This window comes from Lissotriton vulgaris, chromosome 1_1 (assembly GCF_964263255.1).
Source record: "Lissotriton vulgaris chromosome 1_1, aLisVul1.2, whole genome shotgun sequence".
Lineage (NCBI taxonomy): Eukaryota > Metazoa > Chordata > Amphibia > Caudata > Salamandridae > Lissotriton > Lissotriton vulgaris.
In genome coordinates this window covers 1,368,202,675-1,368,221,104 of record NC_141685.1, presented here as the reverse complement: position 1 = coordinate 1,368,221,104, position 18,430 = coordinate 1,368,202,675, and the positions used below count along the sequence as shown (strand labels likewise).

Below are 18,430 nucleotides of genomic sequence, written 5' to 3'. Positions count from 1 at the left end.
AATAGGTGGCTTATTTTGGTGTCACTATTGCCATATCACATATTTATTATCGCTCCCCCTTTCATATCTTTGCTATAACTCTCGTCCTTCATTAGCGCTGGTGCAAACGCTTCAAATTATTATACCCTGGCTCTCTCGGTCATACCTGTGCATGCACTTGAAACTTACTTTACCAATAAAAGAAGCAAATAGAGAAATAAAATAAAAGTGCTAGCTGGATTAGGCAAACACACTTCATAAAACTGCATTTTCTTTTCTATTCTCCCCCGTGTTACAAGCTTAACTGCTCCCTGTGTAATTTCTCTTAACCTGCTGTCCATGGAAGAGAATTTCATCTACAAGCTCTTTCTGTGTTTTTTCCTAGTCTTTTCTTTCCCTTTTCTTAGATTTGAACTGTTCCTTTACGTGCTCTATTTATGCGCCATTAATCGCATTTGAGCTCCTTGTACCTGCTGCTGTTTTCTCCACACCTCATACTGTCTTTTCCCTCTTTCTCTCTTTCTCTGCGGTTGGTGGCTACTTTCCAAAGCGTCTGATGCCCGAATGTTCCTTCGTCTTGTTGTCAGACGTGAATTTGAAAAGCAACAAAATTAACAAGCCTTTACCACTCACACATGGCAGGAGTTTATACTTTAATTCAATGAGCTAAGAAAAGTGTGTTGCGGGGCCCCTACGAGCCATGGTGCTTGCTTCATCATAATTAGGCATGCTGTCATTAGCCACAGCTCTGATTATGGGTCACTGAGGTCAGTTTCAATAATTCCTCAAAAACCTAACCATGCAGTCTCCCCTAACTGTGTAGTTATCTTGCTTTACTGCTGTTTGTGTGATTAGCTGGGAGGAGCTCACGGCAGCATCCTCCCAATAAAAGTGTAGATGGACCGTTCCTTAACTCTTTTTTGCTTCACATACAGATGGCTTGAGGAGGTACAGGGGAGATGCAGGTCTAATAAACAGAATAGAATATCTGCGCCAGGTGTGTTTCTCTGCATTAGTGTCCCATCACAGGCCCACCAGTGTATGTGTGATCTTTGACTCCTGCCAGTTCACAAGCAGGCGGCCAGAAAACGGTTTCAGCCTATCAACCACTGAGGAGATAAAGCTTTTGTATAAGGAATGAGGAAGCAATGAACACATTCAGCCTATCACAGGAGTAGCCCTGAGTGTTCCGAATTATAATTTCTTCATGTCACTGTACGTTATCGAGCCCAAGTAGCTCGCCGTGATCGTATAGTGGTTAGTACTCTGCGTTGTGGCCGCAGCAACCTCGGTTTGAATCCGAGTCACGGCATTGTGGTTGGCAATGTCACGGCAGTTGGGTTTTTCCTTTACAGAATTCCCAAATGTACCAGTTGTTTTTGTAAAATGTCTATTAAAAACAGATCCTTTTCAATATTTAAACGATCTAACGACAAAATATTTAAACACACATGATTATAAGATGTAGGTATACTGTACTTACTGACATAAATTATCGTTCTTGAACATATTTGCGGTAAGGGGAGCGGAGCTCTCCCCCAGGCCAATCAGAATGCAGATGAATGCAGTTGCAGTTGAATGACCTGTGTTGTGGCTGTCTACAGGGAATGCACATATGTAGCTGTCTCGCAGCCCAATCCAGACGTCAATTGAAGACAGGTTTTCATGCAAATAGAGCAGTAAGTGCAGAGAAATGCTCACTCTCTAAAAATGGCATTTATACAATAGTACGATTAAATCCAACCTCACCAGTAGATAGGATTTATCAATAAATAAATAAAGCTTCTCCTCTCTGATATGGAATTACCACCCAAAAAGTATAAGGGAATACCCAATGCTAACCTATGAGAGGGGCAGACCTCACAGTAGTGAAAAATGTAATAGACTGTTTGATACTACTAGGACATACAAACTACCACAGTACATGTCTTACCTTTTACTTACATAGCATGATGCCCCAAGGACTACTTAGGGCCTACCTTAGGGGTTACTGATATGTAATAAAATTGGAGTTTAAGGCTTGGCAAGTAGTTTTAAATGCCAAGTCGAAGTGGCAGTACACTGCAGCACAGGCACTGCAGTAGCAGGCTTGAGACAGGTTTGAAATGCTATTTCTTTAGGCGGCACAATCAGTCCCTGGGTATATGGTATACCACTTTACAAGGGGCTTTCAAGTAAATTAAATCTGTCAGTCAGGTATACTCCAATTATACACATGATTAGGGAAGAAGCACGTGCACTTCAGCACTGATTAGTAGCGATAAAGTGATCAGAGTCCTAAGGCCAACAAAAAGATACAGCAAAATGCGGAGGTGAAAAGCAATAAGGTGGGGTTGGGACCACCTTAAGAATGCAAGGTCTAACAAAAACGAACTAAGGATACCATGAGTAAAACATCAGGTTTCTCTACAGCATTTGGTGAGACAAGTGGGCCTTCTTTTATCTTCCATAAATGCAATCTTTCCCGGACCCCTTTATTATATAGCTCTTCAAGGAAAAAATATAAAGCACCTACAAAGGAGCCTCAAATAGTCAAAGATGGTAGACTTCTGTAATATGGGCCATATACTAAAAGCAGCACAAAAACAGAGTGCAATAGGGTCCAAAAAACTTGAGTGACCCATGAGAGTATGCATGCAAGCCTATGGTATTCCAAACTAGAGATATACGCATGCAATTTTTGTTTTTAGGAGAGAATGTGCCTGCTGAAAAAAACATTATTTTTAAAAAGTGCATTGCAGAATATCAGGAATTTGCTGTGGGACACCTTGAAAACTTGCATACAGATTATGTGCACACGCCTTACAGTCAGTTGTTGTGGCCGAGTGGTTAAGGCGATGGACTAGAAATCCATTGGGGTCTCCCCGCGCAGGTTCGAATCCTGCCGACAACGAGAATCTTTTTAACTTCGGCTACAATTTCAGAAGTTAACCTTTAGTATTTCTTCCATGTCAGTTTTATAAATAGGTGGCTTATTTTGGTGTCACTATTGCCATATCACATATTTATTATCGCTCCCCCTTTCATATCTTTGCTATAACTCTCGTCCTTCATTAGCGCTGGTGCAAACGCTTCAAATTATTATACCCTGGCTCTCTCGGTCATACCTGTGCATGCACTTGAAACTTACTTTACCAATAAAAGAAGCAAATAGAGAAATGAAATAAAAGTGCTAGCTGGATTAGGCAAACACACTTCATAAAACTGCATTTTCTTTTCTATTCTCCCCCGTGTTACAAGCTTAACTGCTCCCTGTGTAATTTCTCTTAACCTGCTGTTCCTGGAAGAGAATTTCATCTACAAGCTCTTTCTGTGTTTTTTCCTAGTCTTTTCTTTCCCTTTTCTTAGATTTGTAACTGTTCCTTTACGTGCTCTATTTAGGCGCCATTAATCTCATTTGAGCTCCTTGTACCTGCTGCTGTTTTCTCCACACCTCATACTGCCTTTTCCCTCTTTCTCTCTTTCCATGCGGTTGGTGGCTACTTTCCAAAGTGTCTGATGCCCCAATGTTCCTTCGTCTTGTTGTCAGACGTGAATTTGAAAAGCAACAAAATTAACAAGCCTTTACCACTCACACATGGCAGAAGTTTATACTTTAATTCAATGAGCTAAGAAAAGTGTGTTGTGGGGCCCCTACGAGCCATGGTGCTTGCTTCATCATAATTAGGCATGCAGTCATTAGCCACAGCTCTGATTATGGGTCACTGAGGTCAGTTTCAATAATTCCTCAAAAACCTAACCATGCAGTCCCCCCTAACTGTGTAGTTATCTTGCTTTACTGCTGTTTGTGTGATTAGCTGGGAGGAGCTCACGGCAGCATACTCCCAATAAAGGTGTAGATGGACCGTTCCTTAACTCTTTCTTGCTTCACATACAGATGGCTTGAGGAGGTACAGGGGAGATGCAGGTCTAATAAACAGAATAGAATATCTGCGCCAGGTGTGTTTCTCTGCATAGGTGTCCCATCACAGGCCCACCAGTGTATGTGTGATCTTTGACTCCTGCCAGTTCACAAGCAGGTGGCCAGGAAACGGTTTCAGCCTATCAACCACTGAGGAGATAAAGCCTTTGTATAAGGAATGAGGAAGCAATGAACACATTCAGCCTATCACCGGAGTAGCCCTGAGTGTTCCGAATTATAATTTCTTCATGTCACTGTACGTTATTGAGCCCAAGTAGCTCGCAGTGATCGTATAGTGGTTAGTACTCTGTGTTGTGGCCGCAGCAACCTCAGTTCGAATCTGAGTCACGGCATTGTGGTTGGCAATGTCACGGCAGTTGGGTTTTTCCTTTACAGAATTCCCAAATGTACCAGTTGTTTTTGTAAAATGTCTATTAAAAACAGATCCTTTTCAATATTTAAACGATCTAACGACAAAAATTTTAAACACACATGATTATAAGATGTAGGTATACTGTACTTACTGACATAAATTATCGTTCTTGAACATATTTGCTGTAAGGGGAGCGGAGCTCTCCCCCAGGCCAATCAGAATGCAGATGAATGCAGTTGCAGTTGAGTGACCTGTGTTGTGGCTGTCTACAGGGAATGCACATATGTAGCTGTCTCGCAGCCCAATCCAGACGTCAATTGAAGACAGGTTTTCATGCAAATAGAGCAGTAAGTGCAGAGAAATGCTCACTCTCTAAAAATGGCATTTATACAATAGTAAGATGAAATCCAACCTCACCAGTAGATAGAATTTATCAATAAATAAATAAAGCTTCTCCTCTCTGATATGGAATTACCCCCAAAAAAGTATAAGGGAATACCCAATGCTAACCTATGAGAGGGGCAGACCTCACAGTAGTGAAAAATGTAATAGACTGTTTGATACTACTAGGACATACAAACTACACCAGTACATGTCTTACCTTTTACTTACATAGCATGATGCCCCTAGGACTACCTAGGGCCTACCTTAGGGGTTACTGATATGTAATAAAATTGGAGTTTAAGGCTTGGCAAGTAGTTTTAAATGCCAAGTCGAAGTGGCAGTACACTGCAGCACAGGCACTGCAGTAGCAGGCTTGAGACAGGTTTGAAATGCTATTTCTTTGGGCGGCACAATCAGTCCCTGGGTATATGGTATACCACTTTACAAGGGGCTTTCAAGTAAATTAAATCTGTCAGTCAGGTATACTCCAATTATACACATGATTAGGGAAGAAGCACGTGCACTTCAGCACTGATTAGTAGCGATAAAGTGATCAGACTCCTAAGGCCAACAAAAAGATACAGCAAAATGCGGAGGTGAAAAGCAATAAGGTGGGGTTGGGACCACCTTAAGAATGCAAGGTCTAACAAAAACGAACTAAGGATAACATGAGTAAAACATCAGGTTTCTCTACAGCATTTGGTGAGACAAGTGGGCCTTCTTTTATCTTCCATAAATGCAATCTTTCCCGGACCCCTTTATTATATAGCTCTTCAAGGAAAAAATATAAAGCACTTACAAAGGAGCCTCAAATACTCAAAGATGGTAGACTTCTGTAATATGGGCCATATACTAAAAGCAGCACGAAAACAGAGTGCAATAGGGTCCAAAAAACTTGAGTGACCCATGAGAGTATGCATGCAAGCCTATGGTATTCCAAACTAGAGATATACGCATGCAATTTTTGTTTTTAGGAGAGAATGTGCCTGCTGAAAAAAACATTATTTTTAAAAAGTGCATTGCAGAATATCAGGAATTTGCTGTGGGACACCTTGAAAACTTGCATACAGATTATTTGCACACGCCTTACAGTCACTTGTTGTGGCCGAGTGGTTAAGGCGATGGACTAGAAATCCATTGGGGTCTCCCCCATGGGCGTCCGCAGGAGGGGGCAAGGGGGGGCACTTGCCCCCCCCTGGATCTAGTGAGTCAGTGTGGCATAACATTTATTTTCAATAAATAAAATGGAAGAACCGAACTTCTGAAGTTTTTATTTTGTGAGCAGGCCTCTTCATTGTAGAATTTTAGGCCAGCAGCAGCACCAAAATCCCTATGACATCATGACGCCTGAGAGTGCTGCGCCACCTATCTTACTCTGCAAAGTACCGCGCAGGGCGCACCCGCGCGTAAGGTCACACACAGCCGGGCCCCACCACACACACACAGTGGTGTTTGTTTCCAGGGCCGGCCCGGTGACACAACATTAGGAGCAGCCCGGCGCCGAGCAGGAATTCGGGAAAACGGCTGCTGCCTTGCCTGTTCCGAGTAGCATTTAGCGAAGGTCTGCAAGTAAGAGAAATCTGTTTCTCATGAAAAAATAATGGTTTGTCGTGTGTATAATATTATCTGAAGGCGGTAGTGGGTTCACGACGAATCACAACCTTTCCCATTCCCTCGCATATCATCACAGCCCCCCATTACGTCTGCTTGAGCCGCCGCCCAGGACCCATTAACAGAAAGCCTCACAGGTATTATTCATGCGCATAATTCCTGCCGCATAATTTGGCCCTCCCCTCCTCCCTTGATGCCTAATTCCAGTGGCCCCGATCTATGGCTATCTACATCCCCCAAACGTTGTAAAGCGAGGTGACGCCAGCGCATAAGTAACGGTTTTAGAATTGCCTTTTCTTGAATGAATGGAGAGGAATCCAGCTGTAAAAGTTTATTTTACATGGAACACGGGACATCTTTTCAGCATCCGTGCACGGCTACAAAATGGTCATGTAGACTATGTTGCGGAATGTTGAAATTCTGCTGCCTTTCATGTGTCTTTTCTACGCTGACAGAGGCTGGATCCAGCGAGTAAACCCTTTTTATTGCTCGGTAAGCCAGGTGCCCCCGGTACCCCCGCTTCCAAAAAGGCCTGTTTCAAGACACCTTTCTGTCTGCAACAACCTAGTTAAAATCAAATTAGTAGCAGGCATTTGAGTGGTTCTCGTGAGGAGGCGGAGGAGGAGTGGTGTCGGCGCTATAAAATCTCCAAAATGAGCCACGGCCTCGGGATGGAAGGCCTGGCAGTCTGCGTTTAATTTTCGCAAATATAATTACACGTTTTGATCTGCCTAAGCAGAGTTAAGAACAACCTGAATGTACTAGTGCTCATATATTGTCATAGAACTCCGTTCTCAAACACAATACCATTATTTAGAGACCAAAGAATCTGTTGTCTCAACAAATTGAAAGTGTGTAATAAGTCAATCAGCCTTGACAGACAAGTGTAGAGCCAGTGATGAAGTAAGTGAGAGAAGTCTATATGGATAGGAGTAAAGCAAGCACTCTCAGAGAAGAATACATTGTAGGTGCAAGGTGTAGGAAAATGGGTTCTGATGCATTTAAACTCTTGGAAAAGTGCTTTTGAACCATTCGGGTTTTGGATTTTTACTCTGAGTCAGCCTCACTTACTCAGTCTCATTTAATGTAAGCTCCATTAAAATGGATTGAGAGTGCTTGCCACCACTTCCACCTTTTAAAACAAGATAGACCGCTGTACAGAGGAGGTAAGAAGCTCTGGATTGGTTGCATGTTAACAAGTGTGTGTACATGTCTGCAGGCTGAGAGATTGGGACTACAGTACAGCAAAGTCCGGTATCTGAACACAAGCAGCCTGTTGCCGAAGGGATTCTACAGATATTGGTGCTGACCTGGTGTAGGCTTTATAATGTGAGTGGACATTGATGGAGTAAGATCATAGTGTTGATCAGAAAACAGTGTGTGATTAATTTATTATACATTATGATTGAAATTTGCACCAAAACACAGTTTTTGCATAGTTAGGTTTAGAGACTAGGGTGATGCACTGGTTATATGGTAAAAATCGACCTAGTGCGGGTTCAATGTCACTTTTATGATATCTGTACTCCTTCTGTTTTGTTATATTTGTCTGACGTATTCCACCTCTTGGTACAAGTTAATTACTCTGCTAACCAGCTATAGGATCAATGTTCTCCCCACACAACAGGGCCATTTGCTAGTTCTTGTGCCAGTTTCTGGGAATGGAAAGAGTAGGAACATAATCTGCATGTGATAAGTACTTTTTACTTTGTGCTGGGCCATACTTCAGAGACAATGACAAAAGGGTCTGTCGTTTAGAGTTTTGGACAGATGGGACCAGGCAGCTGCAGCAGTTAGGATGGGGTTTCAGGCTCTTACAGAGGGCTTTCTAAAGACCACCTCAAGTAACACATTTTGAAATATATAAAAATGCTGTGCAGGAGGGTTGGGAGAGGGGTGGAGTGATGATGTGTGATCCCAGGATTAGAGAGAGGTTCTTACCTCCTAGAACTATTCAACCCCACATAAAAACTGTGGCACCAGGGAGAGACTTTTGAAAACAGCCTGAATCTGGGGGAAGCAACGTCAGAGGAGTACCCAGTACAGGAGCAAAGACACCTGGTCCCACAGCAAAGACGGATTCAAGGACTCCTGAATTTAGTTGGCACTCAAGGACTAGGACTTGTTTCTCCAGGGCCAGTAGCACTATCCCCTCACATCCATAGAGGATCAGTATTAGGATGGATCTATGTGTGAACCTTGGAGAAGAAGAGTTACAATGGAACCTCTAGGTTCTTGGCTTGCAAATAGGAAATCTTCATCAGAGGGCTAAACCCTGACTTCTACTACTACATGGGTGTCCTTCAAGCAGGCATGGGGGCTATGAGACCTGAAACGTGCAGGCATGGTTGGTATTCTGTGTTGAGGGCTGAAGTGTGCAGCTGCGGGTAACACCAGATTAAGTAGAATGCCAGATGATGGACAGAGGACAGGTCCTGAGTATGGAGTGGAAGGCCATCTCCCCAAAGGAATATAAACATTTAGAGGCTAGAAGATCATGAGAACCTTCTGGTGGCTACAACCAGCCACTAGGAGCAGAATGACACAGAAACTGTTTAAATCTGCCCAACGGGGCCCAATAAAATATCAGGAGAAGTCTGGCCCCCTTGGGCACTGAGTTAGACTGGGAAGCAAGTGGCATCCACCATCCCAGATCCACAGGATATCTCTGGGGATGGCCAGAAGAGGGTCAGAAGAAGAGGGGGTTGTTTCTCCTTCCACCTGGACTTGTTCAAAGCAGGCAGGAGAGCATGGAATCCTTCAAGTTCCCACGTAGCACATGGGCTGTCCTGGCCCTGCTGGGAGCTGGCAGTGGCCTGACAGCATCAATCAATCAATCAGTGACACTTGTAAAGCGCGCTACATACCCGTAGGGTCTCAAGGCGCTGGGGGGGGGGGGGGGGGCGCTACTGCTCGAACAGCCAGGTCTTCAGCTTCTTCCTGAAGGAGAGGTGGTCTTGGGTCAGGCGCAGGTCGGGAGGGAGGGAGTTCCAGGTCTTGGCGGCCAGGTAGGAGAAGGACCTTCCTCCTGTAGTCGCTCTTCGGATGCGGGGGACGGCGGCGAGGGCGTGGTTGGCTGATCGAAGGTGGCGTTTGGGTGCGTAGAAGTTGATCCGGCTGTTGAGGTAGCTCGGGCCTTGGTCATGTAGGGCTTTGTGTGCGTGGGTGAGGAGGCGGAAGGTGATTCTTTTGTTGACGGGGAGCCAGTGAAGGTCTCTTAGGTGTCCGGTGATGTGGCTGGTTCGTGGGATGTCGAGGATGAGTCTGGCTGAGGCGTTCTGGATCCGCTGGAGTCTCTTCTGGAGCTTGGCGGTGGTACCGGCGTAGAGGGCGTTGCCGTAGTCCAGTCGGCTGGTGACGAGGGCCTGGGTGACGGTCTTCCTGGTCTCGGTGGGGATCCACCGGAAAATCTTCCGTAGCATGCGTAGGATGTTGAAGCACGCCGAGGAGACGTTGTTGACTTGTCTGGTCATGGAGAGGGAGGAGTCCAGGATGAAGCCCAGGTTGCGTGCATGGTCTGTCGGTTTGGGTGCGGTGCCCAGGGCGGGAGGCCACCAGGAGTCGTCCCAGGCGGAGGGGGAAGAGCCCAGGATGAGGACCTCCGTCTTGTCCGAGTTCAGTTTCAGTCGGCTGGTCGTCATCCACTCGGCTACCTCTCTCATCCCTTCGTGCAGGTTGGCTCTGGCGGAGGCGGGGTCGTTGGTCAGGGAGAGGATCAGCATTGGGGCTCTCCTGTAGCTATGACTAGGCCACAAGCAGGAGCTCCATTGGGGGTGGGCATCCATGTTTGAAAAGAAAGCAAACACAAAGGCACTTGCCTTTGAGGCATTTCTCTTGGAGACCGTCTATTAGTATTTAAAGCCTCGGGCTCCCACAATACTTTTAGATACCTGAAATTTTGCATAGTGTCTCCTCATAGTGCCTGGGAGTGTGCATGAGCATCACAAGTCATTGAAAGGTATTTTGGGGAACTGGTCTGCAGCAGCTTCCCACCAAAGCACAGTCTACTGTTTGCTACATGCAGCTGCAGCTTTTTCCTTTTCAAGCACTCATGGAGCTTGGATGTATATTTATACGTGTTTATATTATGCTGGTGTGGTTTTTTTGTTGTATTGTAGCTGTGAGTATGTTGGTAGGTGGCTATAATAGTTATTTAGCTATTATTTCCAGGTAGACTACTCCGTTGTTATTTTACAAAGAGTTTGACTTTGAATTGTAGCATTTCGTAAAACTTCATTTAGTAAGGTTCCACAGTGGGTGAATGCGTGTGCTGCTAAGGTCAGTGTGTATTCTGTATATCACAATTCAATTCCTAATAGGATAACTCAGTAGGTTAATATGCTTGCTTTGTGCAACTGCAGATGTAGACTGTGGCATGGGGACCTATGTGGAATAACATGGGGTTTGCATACAGGACTGAAGTGCACAGAGATCTATCGATGCTAATGCTGGCACTTCATGGTATCGACTGAGATGCAATGGCAGTACTTTGTGCATATTCCAGCATTGGAATTTCTGGTAGTTCAACTGCGGTGTTATTGCAGAGCGGTGTGTAGGAAACAGGATTATCGTGTAACAAAGTGACAGCAATTACTTGGTACGAGGTCTGAGATGCACTAGCAGGGCTGGGAGTTCCAGTAATGTGCAGGTTTGTGGTGCAATGGGAACTGTGTTTGGCATCAATTAGCATATTTGAAGTTGCATCCAGGAAGAATCGAAGTGCCTGCCTACCTGTGTGCAAGTACAACTTATGCCATAATAGGGTGCTCTGCTACAGTCTGTCAGTTATGATGCACAGCGAGGCCAATAGCAGTGGTGGTATAGGGCATATTTAAGGTGCAGAGTAGGGTATGTGGTCTAGTATTTGAATACTAGTAGTACGACACGATTGTGAGCCAGGTAAGAGAAGGGAGCTAATTTGGGCTACAGTGTTGACATTGCTCTACACTGTTGCAGCCTCCCCACTTTTTCAGTCTTGCGCAATCTTCCCTGGCAGTCTGACCCCACTTGTTGTGTTTCCTTACCTTGTGTGCACTGTGGTCAAAGGGAGAGCAACCAATGCTGCTGTGTGCGCTTATCCAATGTTTAACACTATTACCTTGAGTGTAGGTACAAGGGTTGCTGTTGAATTTGTGTAACATTGACTGAGCCTTTTCTACCTTTTAAAATCAGCACTTAATTTAAATGACTGCTATGTACTGTTGTTTTTTTTTATTTTGTAACTATCTTTCTATGCAATTCTACTTTAGTCCAAAATTAAAAATAAATAGAACGTGTCAAATGCACCCAACACAGCTCAGACATACTGCAGTGGGCTTCACAAGGACTCCTCATTAATACAACCTCCCACAGCACACAGTAGGCAGGATTCTTCACTAGCAAGCACAGCATATATTTGAGGTTTAACCTACTACCTACAAAACTACTAATAATGACACACAAGTACTACCAAGCCCAACACACTAGACTGAACAATTCAAAATAAATTGATTTTATTGTATGGTTAATAAACACAGTACAAATGAAATAAATATGAACAACTCGTAAACATTCAAAAGTACTCAGCCTCAGAACTTAAATGAATATCAATGTGCCCAAAGCAGAGTTCCTACATACCATCAAAGCACATCATCAAACAGTGCATATCACCCATCCAACACAGTACTAATATACTAGCAGATGGACATCAGGTTTCTGCAATAACACTCTATACTCAGAGTTAATTGACACTCATACAAACCTGGCGAGCTGGTAATGAGGTCAACATTTTGCCCCCCCCTGGAAAAAATTCTGCGGACGCCCATGGTCTCCCCGCTAAGGTACGAATCCTGCCGAGAACGAGAATCTTTTTAACATCGGCTACAATTTCAGAAGTTAACCTTTAGTATTTCTTCCATGTCAGTTTTATAAATAGGTGGCTTATTTTGGTGTCACTATTGCCATATCACATATTTATTATCGCTCCCCCTTTCATATCTTTGCTATAACTCTCGTCCTTCATTAGCGCTGGTGCAAACGCTTCAAATTATTATACCCTGGCTCTCTCGGTCATACCTGTGCATGCACTTGAAACTTACTTTACCAATAAAAGAAGCAAATAGAGAAATAAAATAAAAGTGCTAGCTGGATTAGGCAAACACACTTCATAAAACTGCATTTTCTTTTCTATTCTCCCCCGTGTTACAAGCTCAACTGCTCCCTGTGTAATTTCCCTTAACCTGCTGTTCCTGGAAGAGAATTTCATCTACAAGCTCTTTCTGTGTTTTTTCCTAGTCTTTTCTTTCCCTTTTCTTAGATTTGTAACTGTTCCTTTACGTGCTCTATTTAGGCGCCATTAATCTCATTTGAGCTCCTTGTACCTGCTGCTGTTTTCTCCACACCTCATACTGTCTTTTCCCTCTTTCTCTCTTTCTCTGCGGTTGGTGGCTACTTTCCAAAGCGTCTGATGCCCCAATGTTCCTTCTTCTTGTTGTCAGACGTGAATTTGAAAAGCAACAAAATTAACAAGCCTTTACCACTCACACATGGCAGAAGTTTATACTTTAATTCAATGAGCTAAGAAAAGTGTGTTGTGGGGCCCCTACGAGCCATGGTGCTTGCTTCATCATAATTATGCATGCAGTCATTAGCCACAGCTCTGATTATGGGTCACTGAGGTCAGTTTCAATAATTCCTCAAAAACCTAACCATGCAGTCCCCCCTAACTGTGTAGTTATCTTGCTTTACTGCTGTTTGTTTGATTAGCTGGGAGGAGCTCACGGCAGCATCCTCCCAATAAAAGTGTAGATGGACCGTTACTTAACTCTTTCTTGCTTCACATACAGATGGCTTGAGGAGGTACAGGGGAGATGCAGGTCTAATAAACAGAATAGAATATCTGCGCCAGGTGTGTTTGTCTGCATTGGTGTCCCATCACAGGCCCACCAGTGTATGTGTGATCTTTGACTCCTGCCAGTTCACAAGCAGGCGGCCAGGAAACGGTTTCAGCCTATCAACCACTGAGGAGATAAAGCCTTTGTATAAGGAATGAGGAAGCAATGAACACATTCAGCCTATCACAGGAGTAGCCCTGAGTGTTCCGAATTATAATTTCTTCATGTCACTGTACGTTATTGAGCCCAAGTAGCTCGCCGTGATCGTATAGTGGTTAGTACTCTGCGTTGTGGCCGCAGCAACCTCGGTTCAAATCCGAGTCACAGCATTGTGGTTGGAAATGTCACGGCAGTTGGGTTTTTCCTTTACAGAATTCCCAAATGTACCAGTTGTTTTTGTAAAATGTCTATTAAAAACAGATCCTTTTCAATATTTAAACGATCTAACGACAAATTATTTAAACACACATGATTATAAGATGTAGGTATACTGTACTTACTGACATAAATTATCGTTCTTGAACATATTTGCGGTAAGGGGAGCGGAGCTCTCCCCCAGGCCAATCAGAATGCAGATGAATGCAGTTGCAGTTGAGTGACCTGTGTTGTGGCTGTCTACAGGGAATGCACATATGTAGCTGTCTCGCAGCGCAATCCAGACGTCAATTGAAGACAGGTTTTCATGCAAATAGAGCAGTAAGTGCAGAGAAATGCTCACTCTCTAAAAATGGCATTTATACAATAGTAAGATTAAATCCAACCTCACCAGTAGACAGGATTTATCAATAAATAAATAAGGCTTCTCCTCTCTGATATGGAATTACCCCCCAAAAAGTATAAGGGAATACCCAATGCTAACCTATGAGAGGGGCAGACCTCACAGTAGTGAAAAATGTAATAGACTGTTTGATACTACTAGGACATACAAACTACCACAGTACATGTCTTACCTTTTACTTACATAGCATGATGCCCCTAGGACTACTTAGGGCCTACCTTAGGGGTTACTGATATGTAATAAAATTGGAGTTTAAGGCTTGGCAAGTAGTTTTAAATGCCAAGTCGAAGTGGCAGTACACTGCAGCACAGGCACTGCAGTAGCAGGCTTGAGACAGGTTTGAAATGCTATTTCTTTGGGCGGCACAATCAGTCCCTGGGTATATGGTATACCACTTTACAAGGGGCTTTCAAGTAAATTAAATCTGTCAGTCAGGTATACTCCAATTATACACATGATTAGGGAAGAAGCACGTGCACTTCAGCACTGATTAGTAGCGATAAAGTGATCAGAGTCCTAAGGCCAACAAAAAGATACAGCAAAATGCGGAGGTGAAAAGCAATAAGGTGGGGTTGGGACCACCTTAAGAATGCAAGGTCTAACAAAAACGAACTAAGGATAACATGAGTAAAACATCAGGTTTCTCTACAGCATTTGGTGAGACAAGTGGGCCTTCTTTTATCTTCCATGAATGCAATCTTTCCCGGACCCCTTTATTATATAGCTCTTCAAGGAAAAAATATAAAGCACTTACAAAGGAGCCTCAAATACTCAAAGATGGTAGACTTCTGTAATATGGGCCATATACTAAAAGCAGCACGAAAACAGAGTGCAATAGGGTCCAAAAAACTTGAGTGACCCATGAGAGTATGCATGCAAGCCTATGGTATTCCAAACTAGAGATATACACATGCAATTTTTGTTTTTAGGAGAGAATGTGCCTGCTGAAAAAAACATTATTTTAAAAAAGTGCATTGTAGAATATCAGGAATTTGCTGTGGGACACCTTGAAACTTGCATACAGATTATGTGCACATGCCTTCCAGTCAGTTGTTGTGGCCGAGTGGTTAAGGCGATGGACTAGAAATCCATTGGGGTCACCCCGCGCAGGTTCGAATCCTGCGGACAACGAGATTCTTTTTAACATCGGCTACAATTTCAGAAGTTAACCTTTAGTATTTCTTCCAAATCAGTTTTATAAATAGGTGGCTTATTTTGGTGTCACTATTGCCATATCACATATTTATTATCGCTCCCCCTTTCATATCTTTGCTATAACTCTCGTCCTTCATTAGCGCTGGTGCAAACGCTTCAAATTATTATACCCTGGCTCTCTCGGTCATACCTGTGCATGCACTTGAAACTTACTTTACCAATAAAAGAAGCAAATAGAGAAATAAAATAAAAGTGCTAGCTGGATTAGGCAAACACACTTCATAAAACTGCATTTTCTTTTCTATTCTCCCACGTGTTACAAGCTTAACTGCTCCCTGTGTAATTTCTTTTAACCTGCTGTTCCTGGAAGAGAATTTCATCTACAAGCTCTTTCTGTGTTTTTTCCTAGTCTTTTCTTTCCCTTTTCTTAGATTTGTAACAGTTCCTTTACGTGCTCTATTTAGGTGCCATTAATCTCATTTGAGCTCCTTGTACCTGCTGCTGTTTTCTCCACACCTCATACTGTCTTTTCCCTCTTTCTCTGCCGTTGGTGGCTGCTTTCCAAAGCGTCTGATGCCCCAATGTTCCTTCATCTTGTTGTCAGACGTGAATTTGAAAAGCAACAAAATTAACAAGCCTTTACCACTCACACATGGCAGAAGTTTATACTTTAATGCAATGAGCTAAGAAAAGTGTGTTGTGGGGCCCCTACGAGCCATGGTGCTTGCTTCATCATAATTAGGCATGCAGTCATTAGCCACAGCTCTGATTATGGGTCACTGAGGTCAGTTTCAATAATTCCTCAAAAACCTAAGCATGCAGTCCCCCCTAACTGTGTAGTTATCTTGCTTTACTGCTGTTTGTGTGATTAGCTGGGAGGAGCTCACGGCAGCATCCTCCCAATAAAAGTGTAGATGGACCGTTCCTTAACTCTTTCTTGCTTCACATACAGATGGCTTGAGGAGGTACAGGGGAGATGCAGGTCTAATAAACAGAATAGAATATCTTCGCCAGGTGTGTTTCTCTGCATTGGTGTCCCATCACAGGCCCACCAGTGTATGTGCGATCTTTGACTCCTGCCAGTTCACAAGCAGGCGGCCAGGAAACGGTTTCAGCCTATCAACCACTGAGGAGATAAAGCCTTTGTATAAGGAATGAGGAAGCAATGAACACATTCAGCCTATCACAGGAGTAGCCCTGAGTGTTCCAAATTATAATTTCTTCATGTCACTGTACGTTATTGAGCCCAAGTAGCTCGCCATGATCGTATAGTGGTTAGTACTCTGCGTTGTGGCCGCAGCAACCTCGGTTCGAATCCGAGTCATGGCATTATGGTTGGCAATGTCACGGCAGTTGGGTTTTTCCTTTACAGAATTCCCAAATGTACCAGTTGTTTTTGTAAAATGTCTATTAAAAACAGATCCTTTTCAATATTTAAACGATCTAACGACAAAATATTTGAGCACACATGATTATAAGATGTAGGTATACTGTACTTACTGACATAAATTATCGTTCTTGAACATATTTGCGGTAAGGGGAGCGGAGCTCTCCCCCAGGCCAATCAGAATGCAGATGAATGCAGTTGCAGTTGAGTGACCTGTGTTGTGGCTGTCTACAGGGAATGCACATATGTGGCTGTCTCGCAGCCCAATCCAGACGTCAATTGAAGACAGGTTTTCATGCAAATAGAGCAGTAAGTGCAGAGAAATGCTCACTCTCTAAAAATGGCATTTATACAATAGTAAGATTAAATCCAACCTCACCAGTAGATAGGATTTATCAATAAATAAATAAAGCTTTTCCTCTCTGATATGGAATTACCCCCCAAAAAGTATAAGGGAATACCCAATGCTAACCTATGAGAGGGGCAGACCTCACAGTAGTGAAAAATGTAATATACTGTTTGATACTACTAGGACATACAAACTACCACAGTACATGTCTTACCTTTTACTTACATAGCATGATGCCCCTAGGACTACCTAGGGCCTACCTTAGGGGTTACTGATATGTAATAAAATTGGAGTTTAAGGCTTGGCAAGTAGTTTTAAATGCCAAGTCGAAGTGGCAGTACACTGCAGCACAGGCACTGCAGTAGCAGGCTTGAGACAGGTTTGAAATGCTATTTCTTTGGGCGGCACAATCAGTCCCTGGGTATATGGTATACCACTTTACAAGGGGCTTTCAAGTAAATTACATCTGTCAGTCAGGTATACTCCAATTATACACATGATTAGGGAAGAAGCACGTGCACTTCAGCACTGATTAGTAGCGATAAAGTGATCAGAGTCCTAAGGCCAACAAAAAGATACAGCAAAATGCGAATGTGAAAAGCAATAAGGTGGGGTTAGGACCACCTTAAGAATGCAAGGTCTAACAAAAACGAACTAAGGATAACATGAGTAAAACATCAGGTTTCTCTACAGCATTTGGTGAGACAAGTGGGCCTTCTTTTATCTTCCATAAATGCAATCTTTCCCGGAACCCTTTATTATATAGCTCTTCAAGGAAAAAATATAAAGCACTTACAAAGGAGCCTCAAATACTCAAAGATGGTAGACTTCTGTAATATGGGCCATATACTAAAAGCAGCACGAAAACAGAGTGCAATAGGGTCCAAAAAACTTGAGTGACCCATGAGAGTATGCATGCAAGCCTATGGTATTCCAAACTAGAGATATACGCATGCAATTTTTGTTTTTAGGAGAGAATGTGCCTGCTGAAAAAAACATTATTTTTAAAAAGTGCATTGCAGAATATCAGGAATTTGCTGTGGGACACCTTGAAAACTTGCATACAGATTATGTGCACACGCTTTACAGTCAGTTGTTGTGGCCGAGTGGTTAAGGCGATGGACTAGAAATCCATTGGGGTCTCCCCGCGCAGGTTCGAATCCTGCCGACAACGAGAATCTTTCTAACATCGGCTATAATTTCAGAAGTTAACCTTTATTATTTCTCCCATGTCAGTTTTATAAATAGGTGGCTTATTTTGGGTTCACTATTGCCATATCACATATTTATTATCGCTCCCCCTTTCATATCTTTGCTATAGCTCTCGTCCTTCATTAGCGCTGGTGCAAACGCTTCAAATTATTATACCCTGGCTCTCTCGGTCATACCTGTGCATGCACTTGAAACTTACTTTACCAATAAAAGAAGCAAATAGAGATATGAAATAAAAGTGCTAGCTAGATTAGGCAAACACACTTCATAAAACTGCATTTTGTTTTCTATTCTCCCCCGTGTTACAAGCTTAACTGCTCCCTGTGTAATTTCTTTTAACCTGCTGTTCCTGGAAGAGAATTTCATCTACAAGCTCTTTCTGTGTTTTTTCCTAGTCTTTTCTTTCCCTTTTCTTAGATTTGTAACTGT

At 43.2% G+C, this 18,430-nt stretch overlaps 4 non-coding genes across 4 annotated transcripts; all 4 read left to right on the top strand.

Annotated features, from left to right (window-relative positions):
* Nucleotides 1–2,790: 2,790 nt before the first annotated feature.
* Nucleotides 2,791–2,872, top strand: TRNAS-AGA (transfer RNA serine (anticodon AGA)). The gene has a single exon. It is a non-coding gene; the product is annotated as a tRNA-Ser (tRNA).
* Nucleotides 2,873–14,947: 12,075 nt separating this feature from the next.
* On the top strand, nucleotides 14,948–15,029 carry TRNAS-AGA (transfer RNA serine (anticodon AGA)). The gene has a single exon. It is a non-coding gene; the product is annotated as a tRNA-Ser (tRNA).
* A 1,281-nt stretch (nucleotides 15,030–16,310) lies between these two features.
* On the top strand, nucleotides 16,311–16,382 carry TRNAH-GUG (transfer RNA histidin (anticodon GUG)). The gene has a single exon. It is a non-coding gene; the product is annotated as a tRNA-His (tRNA).
* A 1,499-nt stretch (nucleotides 16,383–17,881) lies between these two features.
* On the top strand, nucleotides 17,882–17,963 carry TRNAS-AGA (transfer RNA serine (anticodon AGA)). Its single transcript has one exon. It is a non-coding gene; the product is annotated as a tRNA-Ser (tRNA).
* The last annotated feature ends 467 nt before the right edge of the window (nucleotides 17,964–18,430 follow it).